Below are 24,330 nucleotides of genomic sequence, written 5' to 3'. Positions count from 1 at the left end.
AGACGGACAAGCTCTCCAGCAGCACCTGAGCCCTCAGTGCAAGGGCAGACTCCAAACTCCAGCAGGACATTGTCCAGCATCTCCTAGGGCTCAGCTGAGCTGCTCTTTGAGCTCGGCCCCTTTTGCACCATGAGGGGTCTAGGGCTGTTGGGCCAAGTCACTGCAAATCTGTGCTGTAAGACACATCCAGGCTGGAGAAGTCCCATCGTTATGTTTTAAGGAGGTTTACAAAGAGGCTTCTGGCTGCGATGAGCAGGGCCGTGGTGTGTAGTGAAGGCACCAGTCTTGCTTGAACCATTAGATATTTGCTTTTGTTAATGCTAATGTTAATGTTAAGAAGGGCTGATTTGGTAGGGCCATTCTCCAGCAGGGTACATCAATGCTGCTCCGCTGTCCTGCATCTCTGCCTGGGACTTGCAGGGAGGTGTTGATTAGGAGCTACATGATACTTATACTCTGGGGCTGGCTTTGCACATAAAACCAAGTGGAAAGTTGTTTTCTCTCCCCAAGACCCTGTGGTTTGAGAAAGCCCTGCAGTTTTTCCCTTGGAGCCAGGCAAATCCCCTGGGGAACTGCAGGAATCATGGCCCATAACCAGCTTTCCATCGAGTCCCTGCTGTAGGAGGGATCCCATCCGGATCTGCTGCTCATCGGCTTTCTCCATGGCCTGGTCCAGCTCACAAATCTGGCAGAAAATCAACCCAAACCAGCAAGCAGCTTGCTGCTGCGTCAGCAGCTTCCAGCCAGTTCACTGAGGACTCAGCCAGGACCACAGGGCCATGATCAGGGTAGAGGAACGGAGAGTGTGGGCAGGAGCAAACCCCACCAGAAAGTGGTTTTGGAGACCTGAGCAAGGACCTGCAGCACCTGACTGCAGCCCAGGTGCTTTGCAGAGACCTTTGTAGCTCTGCTCCCCAAGCGTTGGGTGTTTAGCTAATAGCAAGGAAGGCATGAATTCAGAAAGCAAAGCAACAGCAAAGCCATCCTAGATGCTTTCTCCTGGAGCAGCCTCCATGTGTCCTAAGGCTGTTTCCTATCGCATCCTGTTGCAGGCATGCAACCGCAGAAATCCGTCCTGAAGCTCTGTGCTACAATCCCAGCTCAGGAGTCCCGCCAAGGAACATCCAGTTCAGGAAGATGGGGACCATCCTGTCCCGCTGTGACCCCTCTCTTTCCAATGACAGCTCCTGTCCCAGCAACTGAGAGCACTAGGGGTCCACACAGGGACTCACAGCATCCTCAGGGTAAGCGGGCCCAGTTGAAAGCCATCACCCCCCTGCTCCCAGGACATGGCTATTTCTGAGATGTGAGGATTGGACTTTGCTTTTTTCTCCAGCAAATGCAGCGGTGTGTGGTGGTGGGGGGGCAGGATTCAGGGCAGGGAGGTCCCTGTTTCAGGGGCTGCACTTTCTTGGGCTGCTGTGGGAAATAAAAGCAAGCGGCTTAGAAACATTTCCTTTTCCTTTCCGCCTGCTAATGAGATAATTACAGCCTTTTGTATTCTGGGAAAGTACTTTCTCATTATGGGGCCGCATCAGCTATTTACATAATAAGCCTGAAACAAAAGAGACGAGATGAAAAGGCCCAGGCGCTCTTTGGGAGAGCCCGTGTTGGGCTGCTGAGGGACAGCCCATGGGATGATGGCTTTCTCCATCCCCAAGGCCCCTCTGCCAACGTCTGGAGCAGGTGACAGCACTTGGTCTGGGATGTCCCCAGCATGAGATGCTCCTCGCTCTTAGCTGCGGGGGTCTCGAGGGTCCCCAGCACCAGTGCAAGGAGCTTTCATAAACCACCCACCATGATTCCCATTGCCAAAGGGTTTGGGAGGGGTGGCCGTGGATCGGGACCCTGTGTGTAGGTGGCAGAGAGAGCCAGGTCAGCTCTGCCCTGATGTGGTCAGCATATATGGGCTCATAAAGACACCTTGGGACGAGTCCCACCACCTGAGGATATGCTGGGTACCAAAGTGGCCCATCCCCTGTCCCATCTCCTGTGTTCCAGTTTCCTCATCCCAGCTGTGGCTAAGGGACGTGCTGAGTACCACCCGGTCCCATCCCATGTCCCATGTGCCCCCAGCTGTCCAGGGGACACCCTGGGTACCAGACTGTCCCATTGGAACTAGATGATCTTTAAAGTCCCTTCCAACTCAAACCATTCTATGATTCTATGATCCCATGTCCCACCTCCCAATTCCCTTTTCCCCCAGCTGGCCAAGGGACACGCTGGGTACCAACCTGTCCCATCCCACATCCCAGTTCCCCGCCCCCACAGCTGGCTTGGGGACATGGGGTACCAAACCATCCCACATCCCAGTGTCCTCTCCCCCTGTCCCAAGGGACACTCTGTGTACCAAATTGTCCCTGCCAGCCTGCCAAACACCACCTCCCTTCCTCCATAAAGGCCCCATTGTTCTCCCTGGACAAAGCCTCAATAGTGCAGCCCGCTCCACCTTCCCCCGGCTAATCCTCCTGGTTTGCTATCAGTTTTCCTCCTTGGTTGGTCACTGTGTTTAAGGGACACGCTCCACCGCCACCCCTCCCTGTCCCCATCCCCCAGGAAGTGGCAGGAGGGAGAATCACGGTAAAGCACAGCCAAAACCTCCACCGTGGAGCGCATGGCCTTGGCTCCATGCCCTTCTGCCTGTCGTCCTTCCCTCTCTGCTCCCTGGGGGTGCTCCTGGGATGGACACCCCCCCATGTACGTGCTACACCTGGGCTGCGCCTCTGTTACACACAGTGACACGAGAGTCTCCATCTGCATCCGCTGCGCTTTGCCGCAGCACCTGCACTCCTTCCCAGGAGTGATGATGGTGAGGACGATGAAGAGCACCAGAGGCTTGTGCCGGGTGCACGCTCGTGGAGCGTGCCGCTGCCCCAGAGCATCCCTCTACAAGCACGAGTCTCAGAGAGCCCGGCAGCTACTTGAAAACCTCTGACTAACAGCAAAAAAAATCAGTAAATCAATCTGGGCATTACTATTGCTCATCGAGAACAAGCTGCTCCACCTGTCCCAAGCCCAATCTCACCACAGCTCCTCGTCTCAGGGCATTCCCAATTTTAATCCACAGGATCCAAAAAGAGCAAACAAACTGGATCCAAAAGAGCAGACAAAGGTGTGGAATAAAAGGTCAAGCACCTGGCAGGCTGCACAAGTCTTGAGCTGCTCCAATGAAGAAAGAAATCAAAATTGCTTTGGAGACCAAAGCGAAGTGGGCAAAGCCCCAGAGAAACTTCGGTGGGTGATGTGGAGATGTAATGTGGTGCTCTGCGATTTGTACGGGGTCCCAGGGGGGTTTTGCAGTCTCCATCCTTGGAGGTTTTCAAGCCCTGAATGGACCAAGCAGGGTCTGGCCTCATAGCTGAGCCTCCCTCAAGCGGCAAGGTGGCCTGGAGACCCCCAAGGTCCCTTCCACCATGAGTTATCCTACCATGGAGGATGGAGGTTTTGGCAAGCCGCCCTGGGGCTGTCTGTTGATGTTGCCCTGGCCGGGTCAATGGGGCCGCGTTGCTGGCACAGTCCTCATCCTCAGGGACATTTTTCCCCCTGTCCCAGGCTGCTATCAGAGCCCTGGGTTTGGATCCAGGCTGGCATCCTCCAGGATGCACCCGAGAGCAGATGGGAGGGATTTTCCATTACATGGCATGTCTGTCCCTCATCCCAGTGAGCAGAGAGTGCCAGCGGGACAGGGTGGCTTCAAGCTCAGCCCAAACTGCCAACCCAAATCTTACGTGTCCGTCAGGAAGGGTTCAGACATGGTCTCATCCACACCCACCTGCCCTTGTGGCTGCCCCCAGAAGATGCTCAGTGCTGGCTGTGGGCTGGTCATCGTCCCCAGTGCAGTCACAGTGACATCCGCTGCCCGGAAGATGCCAGCTTTGGTGGCACAAGGAAAACTCCCTGAATTCACTCGGCACGGGGAAAGGAAAGTTTAATGGAGCAGCCTCAGCACTGGCTGGGGGTCTGAGATGCTCCATGCTGCAGGCTGGACAGCTTGAAGTCATCCCAGTCCTCCGTGCCTCAGTTTCCCCTTTCTAAGGGGCCAGCTCCTTGGCAAGATGGCTGGAGATGAGCTGCTGCTGGTTGAGCCCATGGTGCTGCCTGATGCAGATTATTGCAGCGGGGGGACGGGGAAGCTCATGGCCCATCGCAGAGTGCTGGCACTGGGCTGCAGTCCTCTGAAAGTCCCCCAGCAGGGAGCTACATCCCTTGCCTGGCACCCCAGCAACTGCCTGAGCATCCTCATCTGGCTCCACATCCCAAATCTTGGGGGATGCCAATGCGACCCCCTGCTACAGACCTGCTCCTTGGCCCCAAATGCTTTGTGATGGAAGCAGGAGGACCCCTCTTGGCACCAGACCCCCCACGCACAATTTAGACCCCTGTCCTGGCCTGAGTGTTGCAAGGGGGAGGCCTGATCCTGCCCTTTGGGGCGAGCCATCACCCCCAGCGAGGTGCTGAGCAAGCCGTCCCCATGACCCCTGCTTGGCTCTGCGGTCCCCAGACCTTGCCCAAACCTCCGTCCCAGCGGGAAGGAAAGCGAGGGGACCGGCCACCAGCCCCCATCCGCCGCCCACACCACCGACTGGGCTGTGATTTATCATTAACTCGCCCTGAGGAATTTCAAGGGCACGGACCCAGCCCAGGACATGCTCGCTCCTCCCCGGACACTGCGCTCGGAGCAAGCCCCCATGGTGGCTTGTCCCCATGGTGGCTTGTCCCCACCACCGAGGTTAGCACCTCTAGCCAGAGCAGTGCCCCAAAACTCATTGGGGTGCAAGGTCCCGGTGCCGGTGGGTGCCAGCTGGATCCAGGGTGAGTTTATAGTGGGGGAAAAGCAGCTCTCCCCACCCTGAGCAATCCACCTCCGTTCACCCCCTCTCTGCTATGACCCCCCCCCATGCAAACACAGCCCGGTGGGTACATCACACCCCAAAAAAGCACCCGCAGCGGGTCCCACCAGCTCAGCCCCACACTAATCCACCGAAACCTCTTCAATCCCCTGCCTGGCCCCTTTCTGGGCTCGAACAAAGACACCCAGCGAGAGGGGGAAGGAGAGGAAAGGAAACCCCCCCCTCCAAAAGCCAGCACCCACCAGGATTTACCTGGGCAGCCCAGGGGTGCATCCTCCGGTTCCCCTTCCTCTGCAGGTGTCGATGTTCATCGTCTCCCTGCTTGGTATCCAGAGGAAAACCCCCAAAATAATACCTGCGGAGAGCAACCTGCTGCTGGGCTGAGGCCAAGGGCTGCACTGTGCTCAGCCTGATTGGCCACCGCTGGCCCGCGCCCGCGGGATCTTAACTCTTTCTTCCCATCGGGGCGGAGAGGAACCCCACATCCTCCAACGGGGACCGTGGCGTCTGACGGGTTGGTTTTCTTCAAATGGGAGTTTTGGGATCTGACAGCTTGGTTTTTGCACAAATAGGGATTTGGGGGTCTGGTGGCTTGGTTTGTGCTCATATAGGGATTTTGGGGTCTGATGGCTTGTTTTTCCTTAAATAGGGATTTGGGGTCTGACTGCCTGTTTTTGGTTTTCATTTTTTTGGTTTTTTTTTTTTTTCAAATAGGGATTTTGGGGTCTGATGGCTTGTTTTTGTACAAATAGGGGTTTGGGGGTCTGACAGCTTGTTTTTGCTCAAATGGGGATTATGGGGGTCTGACAGCTAGGCTTTTTTCAAGTAGCGAATTTTGAGATCTGATGGTTTGGTTTTACTCAAATGGGGATTTTGGGTTTGAAAGCTTGGTTTTGCTCAAATGATGAATTTGGGGTCCAATGGCTTGTTTTTGCTCAAATAGGGATTTGGGGGTTCAAAGGCTTGGTTTTGCTCAAACAGAGATTTTAGGGTCTGATGGCTTGGTTTTGCTCAAATGGGGATTTGGAGGTCTGACAGCTGGGTTTTTTTAAAATGGGGATTTGGGGATTCGATGGCTTTTTTTCACTCAGATAGTTATTTTGGAGTCTTCCCAGCACGGGACCTCTCTTCTCAACTTTCTTACCCCAGTGGGGATGTTCCCCAGCTGTGTGGCTGAACCGAGAGCCCATTCACCACGGAGAGAGGGGCAGAGAGCACAAGTCCAGCCTCATAACTTTGAAACAGCCTCAGCTTTTCTTTTTGAGGTAGTTTGGGTTAATTGGTATCCTAAATCTCACCAAAGTGCACAAGAGTCTGACACCTACAAACAACACATTTTCTTTATATGCCAACACTGACCCATCTCAGCCCCAAACTCCCCAATAAAGCTGTGCGCATATGAAACAACAACAAAATAAAGTTTTGGAGGGATTTGACCCTGCTGTAGCCTGTAGGCACGTTTCAGCACAGAGAAGAGGGAAAGGGGCAGTCATTTTCTCCCCTGATTACTGCAGATGAGGAAGCAAGCGTTAAATGGTCCATCTGTCCTCCCCTAACTTTGACATATTCTGGCTGGTTTCAGCCCATTTGGACAAATGGGATGATGCCCATCACCCCAGAACCTGGACCTGAATCCTGCTCTCCCTCCTTTGCCATTATTATTTGCCACCTGAACCCCCCCAGCTTTCAGAGTGGAGCCCTGGTGATACAGAATGGTCTAGGGCTCTTTCTCCTCCATCCCTGGCTGCCAGCACTGTGGCAGGAGAGCAATCAGGCTTCCCATTGGGGGCCAGACGGCCTCAGCACTTATATTGGATTATTTGCAGTCATGAAGGGAGTGCAACGAGGGAAATAAAGCTACACAAAGCTGCTGCTAATTTAGATTTATTTGCTCAAGTGAATTTTCTATTGGCAGGATGTCTGAGTATCAAAGGAGTCGCCGGTCGCAGTCTCACAAACATAGCATCATCAATGGTGGGCTAATAGCAGCAAGAACAGTCAAATAGCAGTAATGCTAACAATAATCAAAAGTGGGTTACGCATGCATTTAAACCATGGCAAAACACACTGCTGGGGTGCATGGGAAAGGTGTAAATTATACCAAAATTGATTCCTGCAGAGACTCAAGCTCTTAATTTTGCCCTTTGACTTCAGAAGCAAAGACTTCCAAGAAACAGGCTGGTTTATACAGTGCTAGAAGAGATTCCCAGCAGCAGGATGCATGGCACACAATTTGGAAATAGCCACATGTATAGAAAACCCTTTCCACCCCAAGGACAGCTCTTGCAATAACCAGAGCTTGTTCCAGCAGCTTCACTGGGGCATGGACCTTCACCCTTGGTGAAGCTGCCCAGGCAAAGGAGCCCTTGGCCGCGCGGCCTGGAGGTGCAGCATCCCCCAGGCTCAGCAGATCTCGCAGGAGGCAGGCAGTTTCCTGACATTACAGCTGGTTAAGGCTGTGCTTGTTCTCTCTTTGGGAGTTGTGTTATGTCTTAGTGCTTCCCACGGATGAATAAATCATGATGGAAGAGGCTTTGGAGAATGCTGGAAACTCCAGGAAAACCCGTGCTCGAGGCGCTCTCAGGCAACTCATAAACTTTTGAACCCTGAACTCCCATTTCTAGCCCAGATCTCCAGTCACTGAGACATAAACCTCTCTACCCACCAAGCTCACCTCCACCAAAGCCCCTCCACCACCTCTGAGAGCCAACAGAGACCCCCCAGTTCGCAGCCAGCACCCCATCATGCAGGGACTCCTGTGCAGCCAGCTGCATCCAGGCCACTGTGTTTCCCTGTCCCCATGGGACAGAAGAACCAAGACTTGGACTCATCTCTTTGGGGGGTTTTATCCATCTCCGCAGTGCCCTTTTTGGGCTGGAGAATCACAGGTCTAACAATGGATTCTTAACTGACATTTAAATTAGATGAGATCATCGTTATCAACGCAACTTGCAGGAGATTTTCTTTCCAAGATACGTTTGGCTGCATGGCTCGTCTCACGGGGACCCTGGGTAGCTAACGGGGAGCAGTCTATCCATCAGAGCATCTCTGAAGCCTCATGAAAGGGGCTGTCCAGATGGAGGGGGACCTGGAACGTTCGGCTGAGAGCATGAGGTCCGGCTCACCCATTTGGGGGAAGTCTGGAGCCTTGAGTTGCGTGGAGTCACAGATGGGAAGCAGAAACCAGTTGGGACCTGAATACTGAACTTGGACTCAAATACAGTTAGTGTTCTACAGAAACACTCAAACAGGATGACCTCCAGCCTTGTATTACAGGTTTTGGGGTTACCCACCTAAAAAGCCATCCCTACTGAGCCAACTGGACCCAAAACTACATCCCTCAAAGGACCCTCAAAGCCAGTTAGCTCCTTCCCCCTTTCTCCCTCAGTTCAACAGTGGGGAAGTCTGTCGTTGCATATGGTTCATGTTGAGGATGTGCCCAGCTCCTAACTTAATCCTTTCAGGTCAGAAATTATGGCTGTGGTTTTCCCCGTCCAACCCTGGTAGATGGCTCGGGGTCAGCCCTGTATCCAGCAAAATGCAACACACCCCACTCTGGTTTCACCCACGGGGCCATGGCAGCAATGCCAGTCTTTGCCCCAAAACAGCCAAGACAAACACAGCAGCCCCCAGGCAGCACCCCCAGACATCAGAGGCTCCTCTGTCTCAGGGAGGGCACCACCAGCTCCCCCATTTCATACACATCCCTTCCCTCGATGGGAGGAAGGTCTACCCTGACTTTCCCAGCTCCAGCAGCTCACGCTGGGCCAGCAGCCCTTCTCCAAACCTCCCTTTCCGCACCAGGCTGAAGCTGTTCATGACCGCAATGGCTGTGCCAAGAAGGTGATGGATCTCCAACACAAGTCCTGAGGCTGCAAAGTGTTTAGCAGCACAGATCAGGTTAAAGTTATGGGGGTTTGCAGCTTTGGGTAGGAGCCACAACAAAAGAAGTGCCTGTAGCTTCAAAAAAAGAAAAGCAGCAGATCGTCTTTCTCTACTCAATGGATCCCTTGGACTGGCTGCTGTCAAATGGGACCCAGGGGACTCCTGTTGAGTTTTTCTCTCTTGCAGGAAATTTCTCCTATTTGAAAATTATTTCTGCGGAAATGTTCTGGGGTTTGGGGGGTTTTTTATGGAGGTGATTTTTTTTTTCCAGTGAAATTGGTTTTTTTCAATGCCTTCTCCTTCCCTTGCATAATTAAAAAAAAAAGACAGTTTCAGAAATAAAAATACTGGGTTTTTTTCTGTTTTTTCCACCAAAGCCTTCTTCCTCTTGAGGAAAAGTTAACCCTACCAAACCCCAAACTCTTTGTTCCCCATATCCTTTTTCTTCTTTTTCCTTTTTCTTGCAGAATTGGCATGCTCTGAGCACCTCCCCCAGCAGGGTGATTTCAGTTCTCTCGGAGCTGTTTCATTTCAAGATCCCAAAGCTCTTGGAGGTCCCTGGACTGCAGTTGCAGAAGTGGTTAAGTGTTTTCTGCACTGATCAGAGAAGGAGCAAAGTGTCAGCTGCAGCGAGGTCTGAAGGAGCATCACTGGTGCAGGACTTTCCCTGGGGAACGGTGGGCAGAAATCATCGATGTGCTCGGGCACGCGGCGAGGTAGAGGTAGAGATGGAAATGGGTGCAGAGATGCCTGGCTCCCTGCATCACGATTTCTTCTTTAAAAGCTCTGGGGAGCAACTTCTCAGTGCAAAACATTCTGATGTGAGCAACAGCCCTCCTCCTCTCTCTACCTAGACTCCTTTATTTACAGGGAAGATAATTTTCAAAGCCTTGAGGAGCAGAAAAAACTCCCTGGCTATTGCCATACTTTCAGGTCATGAGTAAGGTGGAGGTGTCTCCATCTTGGTATGTCTTCATGCCTTGGCTGGGCAATGCCAGGGCCAACCTGATCTAGTGATGATGATAGTCCCACACGGACTGTGGAGTTGGGCTGGAGACTTCCAGAGCTTTCCAACCAGCATCACAAAAACTTCAGACCTCAGCTGTGAACTGATTGCACTTGTAATAAGTGCTTGACATCCAGCAGGTTGCACACTGAAAGCAGATCTCATGTGGTACCTCCAAATCAGCCTTTGTTTGAAGCTCTTCCCCAATATCTGTTATTAGAGCAGAGATTTCCAGCCCGGTCTTCGGAGGAAGGACCTGAGCCTGCTTTCTGTGACAGTCAATGGGTGTTGAACATCCAAGGGCTTCCCTGTGTTTCTGAAGTGATTCTGCTTTGTCTGGTTCTTGTGGGTGTCTTGCAGGGATCACGGGGACCATAGCCAAATGGGCAGTGTGCTACTGGTACGGTGGTATGGCTATGCCATGCCAGAAAGTTCAGCCTTACTGGTAGGAAAGCTGATAAAATCACCACCAATCTGCACAACCTGAGCAAGCTCTGTGGCTGAGCTCCTAGGAAAACAATGTCATGTGAACACCCAGTATTTATTTACACTAGAAGAAACTGCTGACTGCTTACGTGATGTAAAAGCCTTCTCTGTACCTGGAGGTTCACCTGCACCAGTGCTTGCACAATGAGATCCCACCGTTGCACTGGTCTGGAAGCTAAAATGCTGAGAAAGGTTGTCCCTGCTCATTAAGTGGAATAATTTGAGCCTGTGTGAGGCCTCTTCATACCCACACAGAGGTGTGGATGGGAGAGAACCTTCTCCAAGCTGCCACAGGGGGCTGGTGGGGGTTCCCAAGGCTGGATTGGCTCTACAGATCTGGGTTGATGCCATCTACTATGACGGGGGACACCTTCTATCTCCAATCCATGACAACATCTGCCTGCTCAGCTTGAGGCAACATGAACAAGCCAAAAGACTCTGGTTTATGTCATCCAGAGAGATGGTTTCCTATTCTGGCAAAAACATCCCTGCTGGTATCAGCTGTCTCCTCCTGTATCGACACAGGGCAGACAAAGCCTCTGCAGCGCTGGCAAGCCCCAACTTGGTGCATCGCCCAGGTCTTTCCATAAATCAGGGGAGGCTCCTGCATCTCCAGCCGTGGGTGCTGAAAGCCCGGCATGTGTGCTGGGATGCTCCAGCGTGGTGGCTTGGCCATGTTATGTAGGTCAGGTCTGAGCTGCATGGGGGAACATGTGATGCTCTGTAAAAGCTAGTCCTAACCATATGGCATTTCTGTCCATGCCTCCTCATCGTAACTGAAGAAATGCACATTAAATGACCACTTTCCTTCCTGCAGCTAACGAGGAATGAGTGGAGCAGGGTTTTGTTCACCAACCCTTCAAACCACACAGCCTCTGTGGGGGAGGAGGGAGCCTGCTTCTCTCACAGCAGCTCAAAACGCATTAATGCTGGCCAAGACCTTCATCTAAAACTTATGAGCTGAAAAAAAAAAAGTATATGAGTGAGCAATGTTGTCCTTCTTCCTTGCTCTTCCTTCAAGACTTGGCTAAACAACCCCAGGAGAGGCAGTGATGGTGGCAATGCTGATGCGGTCTCCAACAGGCAGTGGCTGATACTCCTTGAGAAAGCCAGGTGTTACCAGGTTTTCTAACTAATTTCTTGACCAGAGAAGCTTGCTTAAACATCCTTGGCTGGTTATACAGAATGAAGGAAGCAAACTTCCCATTCACAGTTCCAAAGCAACAGGCCAGGTCTGGTAAAAATAAATTGGAGCAAAATAAATTGCCACCAGGAGACCTAGACTTCCACTGGAATCACCAGGTCAGCACGCATCCTGTTTGAAAGTGCCATTTCTGTCCACATTGGGATTCAGGGATTTGGCACAGCCCCCTTGGCTTGGGATGGGAGGATTTTTTCAGCATTACGAGGGAGGAATGTTGGGGCTAGATCCTCAGCAGGTGTACGTTGTGTGTATGCATGATGCCCGGTCGACTCACTCTGTCCCCATCTGCCTGCTCCATCTCCATCCTGGCCAACCTCTCTGGGCACGATGAGATGGCTGAATGGCTTCAGCAAAAGCAGAAGCAAGAGGTTCCTCTAGCTCTGGCAAGAAGGAGCTTCTGGAGGAGTGATGGAGGACCAGGCAGGAAGCCTGGAGCACCTCTGTGGTGTCTACCAAGCCTCTCTGCGTAGGACTCAAGGTCTACACTCCCTTTCCAATCCATGGGGATCTAGCTGACACAGTCCACGGACCACAGGGAGGGATTTGGCTGGCTGAAAGTGGGTGTGGGCTGAAATACCATCTAAATCCATGACCAGCTGATGGCCCTGGGCTCTGGCAGGAGCTTGCAGTTTGCAGTTAATAAATGACATGAGTACAACAAACACATCCCCAGCTATTGCCTTCCCTGGCTTCCTTGTCCTCAGAGAAACATGGGTATTCCCTGCCCTAAAGACAAATTCCTCTGCAGTCGCTGGCACTGGACCATGTCTGGGAACAAGTTTCCCCAGTGGGTGAGCGAGTGGTTTTGTCTCCACTCCCAGTTCTCTCGCTTCCTTTTCTTCAGACTGTACATGGCCAATTCCCCCTTTCTCAGCTCTCTAAACTATACGTGGGGTCTGCTTCCCAGCCACCAAAGGATTCAGATTTGGCTCATCTCCAGGCTTGTCCTCCTCAAGACATGCACTGTTTGGATGCTGTGTGGAGAAAATGAGGAGAAAAGGTCTTCACGACCCAGCTTTGTGACCTCAGCTGGTGGCAGGATGGCCCAGGGCTAGGAGTCACCTCTCCCTATCATGTATTAGTCCTAAAATACAGCAAGAAAGGACCCAGGCTTGGCCAGGCAAGAAGGATGGAAGAAGGTAGGAGCAGAAGGGTGCACAGCTGTAATAGGTGCTGCAGGTACGGTGTGATGCCTCCAGGATGTTTATCAACCTTTTCTCCTGAATATTTGCAGTCAAGGCAGAGCTTACTGGTCATGTGTCCCCTTTGACCAACACTGGTGGTGGAGGAAGCCTATGTCCTGCAGGCACCCATGTCTCTGACCTCTGTTGCCTGTGCAGCCACAGGAGAAAGGCAGTGGGACAGAGACAATTTGAAGCAACAAAACCGAAAACCTCAGATCCACAGGCAAAAATCACTCTGGTTTGGAAACATTTTTGGCTGGAGACCTGCGATCACGCTGTGATTTCACCCTGGCAGAAGTGACTTTGTAGGTCACCTGGGAGATCTTTGTGCACCCTGGAGCAACCTTTGGAGCAACTGAAGCATTTGTACCCCACTAAACCTTTGTCCCTGCAATGAAAAACTGGCTTTCTTCTGCAGTTTGACCGCAGCTTCGGCATCCCCCAGCCCCTTCTTGGGAGGGGGCACCGTGCAGGGGCTCCTCCACAGCGTGCTGGAAGGAGCAGATGGCTGCCCAGCATCCACTGATGTCCAAGCCATGGTAGATGCCAGCGCTGGGGGAAGACCTGGCTCTGACTTGACCCCCTTCCAGTGCATGAGGTGGAAAGGTGGACGGGGACCTTTTCCCGGTCCTGCTGAAGCCAATGCAGCAGATGCAAAGCCATTAACTCTTTTGCTCCTTCATTGACGAGGCGGATGGGGAAACACAGGAATGGACTTTCTATGAAACTGCCCTTCTGCTAACTGTCTATCTGGCCTACTGACTCACCCCATCACCTTCTGAATAAGCCAGAGAGAGTTTAGAGTGAAAAATGAGAATAAGGAGTTGAGGGAAAGTAGGGGATGGGCCAGAGAGGGAAAATTTCCATAACTGCATAATAAAAACCGATTACATAAGAGCATCTTGCGTCATCTGCGGCTGGCATCTCCGGAGAAGTAATTACATCTGTACCACACATCTAAAGAAAATATTATCACGTTAGCTTCCAAATCCTATAATTAGCTCTTGTAAGATATGTGCCAGGGGCTTTATCATTTAGTATACATTGGCTATAGAGCTAGACACGGATATACGGATTTTTTTTTTATTTGCCAGCTAGGAAAATATTTGGAGTTTAGTGTGGCAGCTGACCTGAGTCCCTGTCGAAAGAGTGGCTCTGAGGTTTTGAAGTGGTGTGTAAAGAGTGAAATATTTTCGCAGTCTCCCTCAGTGCCTGCTGGACTGGTGGGGATCCAGCAGGAGGGCAGGAACGGCAAAGCCAGGGCTTGGCTTTCCCTCCTCCTTCAAATGCTCTTTGATTTCTACCCTAGTGCTCTGAACCTTGGGAAGCCGTTTTTCACTTGCTAAATAAATGACCTGATTTGCAGGGAGGTGTTGCTCTCATAGGTTTCTGGGCTCTCTGCTCTGTTGTATTAATCAGACCCTTTTGCTCTCCCAGCTTTGGACTTCAGAACCAGCTTTGGGCTTTGAATGCTTCTCCCATCCCTCCAGATTCTCTGGAAAAGGAAAATAATGCTTTGAAATGGATGTGACGGTTGCAAATGACTTTTCATGAGGGCTTTTCATGTGCTCTGTCTTGCTCGTGGAGCTGGAGACGGCCACGGGACAAGGCTCCGCTCTCCGAGGGCAGCTGCCCTTTCACAGGGTCTGGCAGAACCAAGGACACAGCAGGAAGCTTTGGGGCAGGGATGGAGGATCTCTCAAATCGGCGATCATTTCTATCCTGGACTCACAGAGTGGGGATATCAAATCCTCCCTGTTTCTCTGTTCTGCATTTTTTCCACCTGGAAGATGCAGAGAACTGGAGGATGGAAGAAGAGAAGGACTACAAAGCTCAATAGAGCTGTAATTAGGGCCAGATCTAATGAAACCCCGTGAGCTGCCCTGTGATGGCTAAATAAACAACCCAGCGGATGCGAAGGGAGACCAGCCAGAAGGTCCTGCTCCTGGTTACAGTCACTCTCAGGGGCTGCAGGACCTCTGGTATCAATGATCAGAAATGATCTTTCCAGGAAAGGAAAACCCATAGGGACTCAAGTCAGACAGCACCAAAGAAATCCATGATGGTCTTTGCTGACCTGTCTCCAGCTCAAACCTTCTTGCAAGGCCCTGGTATCCTCTTGTGCTTTTCCCACAGCACCCCATGACTGATGCAAAATCTTTCTCCACCACCCCTATCAGCCAGAAGATGACCATCACGTGTCAAAAGCTGATGGCCAATGGCCCTGTCCTTACTAGAAATTTTTCCTCCCTCCCATTACAGACTTCCTTGCCTTTTATTGCTCTTACGTTCACCTGAGCTTTGCAAAGCAGCTTATGGACCGATGATGGCTGGGGTACCCCATAACATGGCATTGTGTTGTGTTTTGTGCCTGCACCAGGAGGGAGAACAACCTGCTCACATTGCCCTCCTGCCCTAACCCTACTTACGTCTGGTTTTCACTTTGCTCGCTGCCAGAACAAGCTTTTGTTTCTACTGTGAGAAAAAGCTTCAAATGGTTTTACGAGGGCAGGGGTAAATTAAGCGTGTCGATAACCTGCTAAGCAAACAGTCTTTGAGATGCTCCGCCTCAGGACAGCCAACACTGCTTCTGCTACCAAAAGTAGCACCGGGCTCCCAGAGTGCTGATTCCACCCCAGTGCTCCTGGGGGACCATTAAAAAACTCCTTTTTGTCAGAAATTATTCCCCCCCCAGCATCAATGTCATGAGGAGAAGGTGGGGAATGATACCTCAATTGCAAAGAAATGGGCACGTCTTTCTGAGTGGAGAGAAGGGTGAAGAAGGATGGCATGGGAGCAGGGAGAAAGGGAAAGCAATTTTGTAAAAGATTTGCAGAGGAGAAAACAAGCTCCTGGATGTTTTCAAAGGGACACAGCAATTCTCAGTTCACCCTCTAGAGAGAATGAGGAGGTATGGCCATGGACTTAGACCCAGCTAATCTAATCTAAGTTGACCATACCCATTCAGTCCCTTGCTCGCCCTTAACCAGGAGAGGAGAGCAGATCTACCAGGCCAGGTTAACACCTACCTAGCCCAGATCCTGTCTCCCAGAGGTGGCCAAAAGCCTAAGGCAAATCAGAAAGAGCAGAGAAAGCACATCTGATAGTTCTGCTCCAGCCTCCACTGTTTTCATATCTCCCATTAGTCACCATTTTTCCAGGCTGAAGGTTCTCAGCCTGCTCCTCAGCTATGCCAGAGCCTGCCATGTTCCTCCTATCTTGTTCCCAGCTGATGTCCTTCCATGTGCATGTCTCTGCACCTCTCCTGGTGAAACAGTCCCACACACAAAGCTGCTTTTCTTCCTTAACCACCTCTTGGACTTCAGGCTCCTTTTGGTTGCTGATAACCAGTTAGTGCCAGATCATCGGGAACCAGCTATGAGGACCCAGGAGGAGGTGGTCACCATGTTCATTTTGGGATTGTGCTCAGGTAGGGAGGTCTCAGCCAGGCACTGCAAAGCTTCTTGTGGTCAGGATCAAGTCCCAGATGCCTCTGCTTCTGCTCCTGCCTCCATATCAGGCAGCAAGATGCCTTCTCCAAAGTCAGTGATGCCCTTGGCACCCATACATGTCCTTTGGAAGGAGCTTGGACACTGGATTTCCACTTACAGCATGGCTCCCCTCCCTCATCTCTAGCCCAAACCCAACCAGCATCTTCTCCAGAGCTGCAAACCCACTAGAGGCAGACACTCAGGTCAAGCTTATCTGCACTCCCCATCCTATCCGCATCTCTCGGAGCAGTGAGGTGTGTAATCGTCCACATCCCATGCGCAGCTCACCCCTCTTCCTCATCCCCGAGCTTCAAACACATTTTAGGAAAGACCTTTAACCTCTGTCTAGCTGGTGTTTCCACCACATGTGAAGCGAAGCGTGCTGCGGGCACTGACACACTTCAACATCATGGTGAGCATCTTAGGGAGCTGGGTAGAGCTTGCGAGCAAGAGGAGCTTCAGCCTGGTTTGCCCTGGGGCTGTTGGGGCAAATCTGTCCTAAAGCAGACCCCAGCCTCTCTCAAGGTCACACCAATGACAAGGCTACCTGAAGGTGAATGCAAAGAGCAAATGACCTCTAGATGATGATCTGAGACCGCTTATTCTTCCATTATGAAAATTATTCCCCTGACAGTGATTTTAAAGACCCTTATATGTAGACCTCCTCCCCAGTCATTTCTTTCCCTGTCTGCAGATTTCTAGCCTAGATAGTTGTTCTCCATAAAACCCTACCCATTCCCTTTCTCTGCATCCTTTCCAATCCTAGGGTATCTTTTATGGGATGTTGGGACCATAAATCTTGAAAGAGTAAAGCAAGGCCAGGGAGAAGCTCCTAGACACTGGTTTCAAGCAGACTTGTGGTATGTGTCAGGTGGGGGTCCTCTGCTCCTCTCTTCTTGCTGAGCATGGACCACACTCCAGCCCTTGAGAGCATCCCTCTCCCTAGTTCCAGCAGATTTGCATACATTGCTCAGCTTAGCACAGCCACCTTGCACTAAGCAAATAGCCAATACACCCTGGGTCAGGCCAAGGATCCATCTGGGATCCATCCAGACCCATTGCATGGGGAGAAGACCTTGGTGACCAAGCCTCACACCTTCAGCTCCCACCACCATGCTTTGTGCTGTCCATCCAATGTGAATCAGCCCAGCATCTATGGCCTAAAGCCAGGCAAAGGGTCCCAATGCTTTCTGCTGGTATGGACCAAGGATGTGCAAAGGGAGTAGAAGACTTCCTGGGGTTGAACCACCACCTGATCTCACCACTCTTGTCTTTTTTTTCTCAGCCTTGCCTTGAGCTCAAGGCAGCAGGATGCCTCAGACATGCATGTAAAATGGGAAGCACTTGTGAAACAAGCTCCAGAGGAGCTTGGCACATGTTACAAGCTTGCACTTCATATATTTGGGGCAGAATTCATCCCAGCACAGCATTCTTATTAATTTGTCTAGGCTGCGAGCAGTCCCACGCTGTTTGTCTCACCTGTGCTGCTGACAGGGACTGCCACGGGATCTGCCTGTACGAATACCAGAAGTATTTTCAGCATTTTTCCTCTGTAGGTTTTTAAATGAATCCGTGCTGACAAATTGCTCAGACATCCCCAGGAGGCTTTACAAGAGCATCGGTGGCTTTGGGGCAGTGCTTCAGACAGCTTGCAGTTGGGAGCAGGATCACAGCTGCAGCCAAATGACAGACAGGTGTCAATCTCTGTCTCCTTTTCAGCGTGGAAAGGAGGAACACTTAGCCAAAAACTGTCAGGAGGCAAGTAAAGGAAGAAATCGGGAAGAAAAGGAAGAAACCCCTTCCTCATGCACTGGTAGCTCGCCTGGGGAGCTCCCTTCTACAGGGTGCAGTTGATGGTCAGTGGGTACCTGTGTTCAGGGGGAAACGTGATGAGTTCATGGACCAGAAATCCATCACAAGCCAGTGCAAAATGCACAGAAGTTGAATTTGGGAGTGTATTAAGGGAATATCAGACTGACCCTTTTCTATCCTTGCTCATTGTTTGTATTGATTTTCCCTGCTGTTCATCTCAAAAATACCAAGTGCCCCCGCCATGTCCCAGGAAGGAAACAGGTTGGAGAAAGATCTGGGAAAACTCAAATGATCATAATCCAGAGGGTCTTGTGTGCATGATACTAAAAAGAACCCCACAAAACACCTCAATATTTTGCTAAATAAAAATAAACCAGGAAATTTTCTAAACTGAGGATAGATTATCTGACATGAAGGCACCTAAATTTGTATCACTTGCTTAATTGCTTACATGATGAAAATGCAGAGTGAATTTTTCAGTAGGACCATCCTACATGCAGTCTCCAAAAAACCACATTTCACTGTTAAGGAAACCTTCTCTTTCTTGTTTCAGTCTAGGGCAGCCAGGACTGGGTATGAGCAGCACAGCAAGGAGGGGACACAGTTCTGGAGAGGAGAGCAGCAGGCTGGGCAGATGTGGGAGCAAGACAGGACAAGAAACTCATCTCCAGCGGGAAGATGGGATGGTGGGGAAGAGGAGATGGTGGCTGTCATTTTGGGCACTCTGTGGGAAGGAAGAGCATCTCTGGAAAAAGGCCATTTGGCCCCTGAGGAGGAGCTAAGGACTCAAATTCCCTGGTAAGGACACGTGCAACACAGTGTGGTGGATTGTGGGCCACCCAAACCATGATTGCCCTGGGGCAAGCACAAGGAATGGCTTGGCTCAGAAGCAACGCTGTCCTGGAGCCCTGCTGGAAGCTGGACAAGTCCCGTGGTGCCACGCTAGCAGGTAGATAAGATGGAGGAGTCAGCAGGCTGTGTTGATTCCCAGAGAGGAGATGCCAAGAAATGCAGGACCTGGAGGATCACCAGCACACAAACCTGGGAGTGACACCAGGCAGGGCAACGCAGGTGGCACAGATACACTAAGCTTCAGAGGAGAACACAGCCACGTGAACACGGCTACGCTATGCCATGATGCCAAGTGGCCCTTAGTCCCAGGAGGAGTGAAAGCTCTGGAGAAGCTCTCCATGACTTGGTGAGGGGCTTTTTAACTCAATACAAGTGGATTCTTAGTAGGGAAATACCCTGGTGCAAACAAGACCTCTGAGCACTTCAAGAAGAGCTTGGACAAAACATATGTGCATGGCTTCTTGCCTCATCTCCATGGCTCCTAACAGCCTCTCCCTGGTTGCCTTGGTCCTGCCTCCTTCATCTTCTCTTCCCAGTCACCCAGACCCTGCATCCTTCATGTCCTCATCCTAGGAGGCACCACCCTGTGACTGGCATCAATTTGCCTTGGGAAGGGTCTTTTTTTGCCTGCTTCTAGTCAGGAGCTATCTCTGAAGAGCCATTATTGCTAACGTCCTCATTGTGTTGGTGCTGGCTGTTGAGCTACACCTTTGAATTCACTCCCTGCCTGAGGTGGCTGCTCCACAAGCAAGGCACTGCTGAGATGCTGGCTGTGGGAGGAGGGAGGGGTTAAACACCCCCAAATGTCAGTGGTCTTAAAAATAGCCAGACTTTTCCCGTTCTCATTGACTCACCCGTCACAGACCACAAATTCCTGAGACACGTCACGGGCTGTGGGGAAATCGCCTTCCTCTGTGCTGCTCCAAACAGACCATGCTTTTGTCTCCAGAGTGACCCTTGGTCATCCTCTGAGGGACAGCCCTGTCCTCACAAGCGTGCAGGGGTGGCGGGGTGGGAGGTGGTGGGGAGATGTGTCAGCATCCCAGCAGAGGTGGGCTTGAAGGGAGGGTGGGCTGAGCACCCTCACTCTCTTCTCCTTCTCTATGGATTTGCTGGGGTCCCTTTTGGGGTTCAGCCCTACCAGTGATGTTTTCTATACCTGCTGGTGCCTTCCTCCACTGCAGTAAGACACCCAGCTGAACGCAGGACCTTGTTGTGTGTGTCCGTTCCCACCAAACTGGATTTCAGTTGTTTCTGGTTTGAAATCCACCCCCTCCTCCAGCTCACAGTCCTCCCCATCTCTTCCCGAGTGCTAGAGCTTTAACCCCACATGGGAATGGCTCAAAGGTCCCTTCTCAAAAAGCCTCAATGGTTCCAGCTAAAGAGGAGAAATGCAGGAAAGACACAACCCCCATTATTTTGGAGATGCGGGGCCCAGGAGTCTGTCCGTCTGCCTCCAGCCATCTCAGCTGGGATCACAGCCAGGGGCAATGCAGCCTCCCAATGCCACCAGGTGACCCCAGGACCCCACACAGCCACAGGACGATGGCCACAGGACATGGGGTAGAGGAGGGAGTCCATGTTGTGTTTAATGGTATTTAAGCTAGATGCAAGCAGCTTTGTGAGCTTTGGTGCCAGCCAACTCTGTTCTTCCTGCAGGAGCCCATCCTGTCCTTCTCAACCCTTCCCACCAAGACATGTCCCCTCTCCAGCACCCAGATGCTCATGGTCCTAACCCAACCTGCCCAAAGCTCTGTGGTTTGATCACTGGGACCCTTTCGCACCGAGAGAAAGGTGCAGAAGGAAGTGCTGACATCTCCTGCCCTGCTAGATCCTGCTGGTGTAGAGACACCCAACCCACAGCTGCAGCTGAGGCCAGGATTAAAGGAAGGGTTGTCATTGATATTTTGGGAGCCACTTCCTTCCCCTCCCCTCCTCCAGAATAGCTTTTTGTCTTTGGGTTTATTTTCTTTCTTTCATTAAAAAGGTTTTGACCCTGATGTGTTTTGAATGGATTCAAACGTGGCATTGAATGCCTCTTGGGATGTGGCTTTTTTGGGTAAGAGAGGGAGGAGGGAATTTCATTGTGTCCAACCTCGCAAACCTTCAGCAAGGAAAATCACCGGCTTCTCCTACTGCTGTTGCTCTCTGCCTGGGTCTGTTTCTCTCTGACGAGTCCCGTGTTCTCACCCAACTCCTCCCTTAGACCAAACGAGCCAGCCACCCCCATGCGTGCTGCTCATCCTTCGCAGAGCTGTTCAGCGACAGCTCCACCAGTAAAACTCCTCCGCAGCAGTAAAAATGGCTTATCCACCTCTTGGCTAGCCCGTACCTGGCCGGGGGTGATGCAGTCTGTTTATGAGCTGCCAGGGGTCTTCACCCCTCTGCTGCAGCAAATACAAGTCGTGGCGAAGTCCCAGTGTGCTCCTTGTGCTGCTGAGACCTCATGGATGGGTCCAACTGCTTCTTGTGTGTTTGGAGACTCAACTAACAGGTAAATAGTGCAAACCTAGCATCTCCCTTAGTGTCCACCGCTGCCTGCTTTCTACCTCTGCCACGTGCTCAGAAAGCATCAGAGACGGTTACAGAGGGTCATGGGAGCCTCAGGTGGTGCCGACCTGCAAACCTGGCTACAGAGATGGGTTGCATCTGCTGCGACCATGACACTTGGCCCTGGGAACCCCTGTGGACCTCCTGTGTGATTTCGGAGGAGGACAAATGACTCACACAGATGGGGAGGTGACAGCGCTCTGCAGCTAGGGTTGCTGGCAGTGACTGATGGCGTTACATGTGGTTGAGACCTGTTTATGATGTTTATTCAGCCAGTGGATGCCCAGCTAATAATCTGACCCTCTTAAAATAAAGAATAAAAGGTCTCACTAACAATCTGGCCTTTTGGCAGCACTGGCAGAGAGTCAAAGGGTCTTGGAGACCCCAGTTCCATTTGGGCTGTTTTTTCTCCACCCAAAATACAGAAGAACCAACATTGGCTACCAGGACAAGAGCTTGTTGGTATTCTGGCTCAAAAAAGTTATGTCATTTACTCTGCAATTCAGTTTGAAATGAATGAATCCCCTTCCCAAGCATTGGCCATGTCCGATCTCTCGTGGAGGTTCATGGACAATGTGGAGGAAGTGACTTTTGATTTGATTTTGCAAAACGAAGAGCAGTGAAATAACTGAGCTGCAGCAGCGTTCCCTGTCCCCAGGCTGGAGATCAGAAAATTGCTGATAAGAAAGAGAAAAGGCAGAAATGCTCAATAATTTCTCTTCTGGCTTTGGCAAAAGCAGGCTGATGTTCTCGTATTGCACAGAGGCAACCAAGTGCTTTCTAGTCCATTAGTAACCTAGGAAGACAATAAATGGCATGGCCTAGGGATAAACATTTTTAAACAGCGGGTTCAGGTTAATTTGCTCTCAAGAGTCCCTTAGAAGCAGGGCGAAGAGTGGTGTGGCCTGCTGCTCATCCTCTCTAAGAAGTCCTGGGATTTCTCTCTGATCCCCAAGGACTGGAAAGATGATAGTTGCAGGGCAATATTCAGGAAAAGGGGAAAGAAGAAGAGCTGGAGTGATGCAGCGTAGCCCGGCAGAAAGGGATGCAGCACTGGAGGGATGGAGCGTGGGAAGCTGTCAATATAAATAGATGGCTCACGCAAAATAGGACTTTGCAGATTCGTTCAAGTTTGTTGGGGGCAGGCTGTATTAGATGACCCAGGCAGCTTCATAGGTGGAAATATGCTCGTGTGAGGTGCTTTGGTTTGGAGTAACATGGTTATTCTGGTTAAAAAAATGAGTATGATTTATCATTAAAATGTATGATGGGGAGTGGTGAAGTGATGGATCTTGACTAGATGCCAAGGGGAGTGGGACAGGGGCGTTTCTAGCCAGGGTCCACACAGGTCCTCCCAGCCTCCATCCTCCCTGTGCAGCTCGTACTTAGAGAAAAAAGGACTAGGAAAAGGAAAAAAATCACTGATCATTCCCCATGTCTCCCCTGCCACAAAGCTTTTCAGGGGTACCTCACACCCAAGGTTACCTTTGGACCCCCAAAATGATTTGATGCCCTCAGAGGGCACTCGCTCTCCCTGACACTGCCTGGTCCCTCCTTACCCAACCTACTGGTGTTTTGTCCTCCATGAACTTTTGGCAGTGGTTTTTGCAAGGGAATTATGCCCTCTGAGAAAAGCTACTTCGTTTCGTTTATCTTTAACCCAATATTTGAGTGATCTCCAGTTGCATTTTGAGGAAGAGCGAAGAGTCGCATCCACTCATCACTTCATGCCGTCAACCCGCACTTTAATCCATTTTAGGCTCTATGGCAGCTAGTTTGAATATGCTTGAAGTTTTGGTGCCTCTCAGGCACTCTGGGAATTAAAAATCACTCTACCAGGCTATGGTTCCCATCTCGTAACTCCTCTGCATCCCTACAAGTCACGGGGATACCCGTAAGAGTTGTGCCTGGAGCAGAAGCCATCTCACTGCTGCGATTCCCACCTCTTACATGGGACACACCGGCCGCTGTCAACCCCCAGGGAGGCAGAACCCCCCAAGGTAATTCATGCCAATTACTGCAACCGGCTAATTAGCAAACAAGATCGATTCAAATGAAGTTACGGTGTCAACAGCTATTACGCAAACTTGTCTGTGCTGGAGTAAAGCCACGCTGGGAGGGTCTGTGAGAGCTGTCGTGGTCGAAAAGCCCTCGTGGATGGGAAATGGGAAGAGTTAAAGGGGATGCCAAGGGAAGAAGTGAAGCTAAGGGAAAAAAAAAACATCACTGAGACAAATTAAGGAGGGAGGGTGTCGAGACTGGAAAGCAATCCAGGTATTTGCTTGCAAACATGAAGGGGATGACAGAAAGGGGTGATGCCCACCAGCCAGACAGGTTGGGATGAGAGGGAGAAGTCAACTCTTCATGGGGAAAGACACAAACTCCTCCGTAGGGACTCCCCACAAAGGAGGGGAGCAGGGGGGGTTCCCCCTCCCGGGCAATGCTGGGGTCAAACAGCCTGGGAAGAGGTCTCTAACCCTCCTCCCCGGACGCAGGCATGGTGCAGGCAGAGGGCAGGAGATAACACTCATCCACCTCCTCGACCTGCACCGGAACCAGCTCTGCAATTACAAAGGATTGCCACTTTTGGAAGTGAATTGCCAGCCTGGGCTGCTTGGGATGCCAGGCTTGCTCCGTTTCTGCCTGCAAGCATCTGCTTTGGGAAATGCGAGCCTGAAGCTGGCTGGGGCTACTGGGGTGGGACACAGGGCTCCGGGACCAGCTCCAACCCGGAGCCAGAGGCCAGCGTAAAGCCTGTAGAGGCATTGGCTAATCCTCCCCTAAGCCTGCTGTGATGGATTTAAAGGGTGTTTGTGTCGCTCGCCCCCGGGATCAAGATCCTTAGAGGATAAGCGTCCGAAGGAAATGAAAGGATTCTCCTTCCCGTGGCCAGGCATGAAACAGAGACACGGCCCCCGCTGGGATGCTCTGGGGGGGGCTGGCGTTATCTCCTGCGTGCGCTCCCTCGGACGGAAGGGATGCCTGCTGTCATCTTGCACCGGACTCTTGG

At 51.4% G+C, this 24,330-nt stretch overlaps 1 protein-coding gene and 1 long non-coding RNA gene across 5 annotated transcripts in view; one reads left to right on the top strand and one right to left on the bottom strand.

The window, feature by feature from the left end:
• Positions 1–24,330, bottom strand: part of LZTS3 (leucine zipper tumor suppressor family member 3) — a 54,862-nt gene that overhangs the window by 21,252 nt on the left and 9,280 nt on the right. Inside the window, exon 1 of one of the 4 annotated variants that reach the window (XM_054824119.1) lies at positions 5,103–5,253. The exons of 2 other annotated variants lie outside the window; for them this stretch is intronic. The gene's annotated coding sequence lies outside the window, so the exon portion shown is untranslated. Of the gene's footprint in view, positions 1–5,092; positions 5,254–24,330 lie in introns of those variants that run through there. One more of the 4 variants, XM_054824120.1, reaches the window with a different exon arrangement.
• On the top strand, positions 4,674–9,037 carry LOC129205821 (uncharacterized). Its single transcript, XR_008576869.1, has 3 exons — positions 4,674–4,812; positions 5,148–5,364; positions 6,766–9,037. It is a non-coding gene; the product is annotated as an uncharacterized LOC129205821 (long non-coding RNA).

Source organism: Grus americana, chromosome 4, assembly GCF_028858705.1.
Source record: "Grus americana isolate bGruAme1 chromosome 4, bGruAme1.mat, whole genome shotgun sequence".
NCBI classification, from domain to species: domain Eukaryota; kingdom Metazoa; phylum Chordata; class Aves; order Gruiformes; family Gruidae; genus Grus; species Grus americana.
This window is presented reverse-complemented; position numbering and strand designations above follow the sequence as displayed.